We start from the raw sequence: 1722 nt of genomic DNA on the forward strand, positions 1-1722 counted from the left end.
CACACAAACACACACACACACACACACACACACACACACACACACACACACACACACACACACACACACACAACACAACACAACCTTACTGACACAACATAAAAAACATTCTTCCGGTAAATCTGGTTCAGATCCAGAATATAGACTCTATTGATATCTATGTTATTAGAAGTAAAACTAACCTGTTCTCAGCGGAAAAAAACTTTCACAAAACTGACCCACTTGTTCGCGTGGTGGTGAGCGTTTGCTGAATCCACACACACTCACGCACACACTCAGTCGGTACTCACACGGAAACCCCCAATAATAATCCTGGTGAGCCAGCGAACTCTCCACTCAACTCAACCGCTCTTCTCTTCTGCTTTTAGCCAGCACTAAACACGCACAGGGAGGGCACAGCAGACGACACACACACATACACACCACACAGGCTACACACACACAGACACACACCCAACGACGCCGAGTGCAAGCCAGCTGCTCGTGAACTAACCCAACTCACCCACTCTCTCGTCTGCCGTCTGAGCGGAACAGTAATCGAGTTGTACGCGTATCGATACCAAGAATGAACGAGTTTGATTCGCGCCAAAGAGGTTATAAAATTTAGCCCATCATAACCTGTAGGTGGTGGGAGTCTGCTTGTTATAGCCTAGTGGTGGAGCTCAAACCTAAATTATAGCATCTTCAAAACAAAACAAAAACCCATCGCTATCACTTACTTTTACTTTTTACGTTTTCATCCTCTGTTGCCGTTTAGCCAAGAGGGGGGATACAGTTTTCTATGGTAGGCCAGCTCCGCAGCTCTTTCAAAGCTGTGATATTATGTTTTTTTAGGGTTTCCTTGACACCCCTGATCCACCATCACTATTATCATCATTTAATGTATTCCCACTCTATCCTCCCTTTTCTTCTTCGTCTCCTCCTCCTCCTCCTCCTCCTCCTCCTCCTCCTCCTACTACTACTACTACTACTACTACTACTACTACTACTTTTTCGTGTAATTCATCTTTTTTATGAAAAAAAAATCTTCTTCTTCCTATCTTTTCCTTATCCTCTTTCGTTTTCTTCTTTAAGGACGTCAGATCGATACCGACAATGATACAAATCCAGTATCCATCGATTCGATACTGGAACGCGATATCAGCCCGGCTCAACTGAGTCCCCACTCGGCGAAGAGAGAAGCTCGGCGGCCCACCAGGACTGAGTCTGAGAGAGAGAGTCACAAAGCGAACCGCAGGCCATGTGGACAGCCCCACAATCTCACAAATCCCAACCCGTGCGGGCGCGGCGGGGCGGCGGATATTATTTCCTTCCAGTCAGACCTTGATACGATCGCTTCAGCTCTCTGAGAAATTGAAGACAGACAGACAGACAGACAGACAGACAGACAGACAGACAGACAGACAGACAGAGACAGAGACAGAGAGACAGAGAAATTGAAAAGAGAGCAGAGAAATTGAACAGAGTGAGAGCAAGAGAAATGAAGGAGGGAGAGAGCCAGAGAAATTGAAGAGAGAGAGAGAGAGAGAGAGAGAGAGACAGACAGAGAGAGAGAGAGACAGAGAGAGAGAGGGACAGAGAGATTTAAAAGTGAGAAAGAGAGAAAGAGACAGAGAGAGAGAGACAGAGAAATTGAAGAAAATGAGTGTGTGTGTGTGTGTGTGTGTGTGTGTGTGTGTTTGTTTGTTTGTTTGTTTGTGTGTGTGTGTGTTTGAGAAAGAG

At 45.8% G+C, this 1722-nt stretch overlaps 1 protein-coding gene and 1 long non-coding RNA gene across 5 annotated transcripts in view; both read right to left on the reverse strand.

The window, feature by feature from the left end:
- Positions 1-748, reverse strand: part of LOC118478712 — a 4833-nt gene extending 4085 nt beyond the window's left edge. The window contains exon 1 of the long non-coding RNA XR_004859243.1: positions 183-748. This is a non-coding gene — a long non-coding RNA (uncharacterized LOC118478712). The remainder of the gene's footprint in view (positions 1-182) is intronic.
- LOC101856472 overlaps positions 1-1722 on the reverse strand; it is a gene marked incomplete at its 5' end in the record, with an annotated part of 80142 nt that overhangs the window by 32983 nt on the left and 45437 nt on the right.

Source organism: Aplysia californica, unplaced genomic scaffold (genome assembly GCF_000002075.1).
Source record: "Aplysia californica isolate F4 #8 unplaced genomic scaffold, AplCal3.0 scaffold00866, whole genome shotgun sequence".
Lineage (NCBI taxonomy): Eukaryota > Metazoa > Mollusca > Gastropoda > Aplysiida > Aplysiidae > Aplysia > Aplysia californica.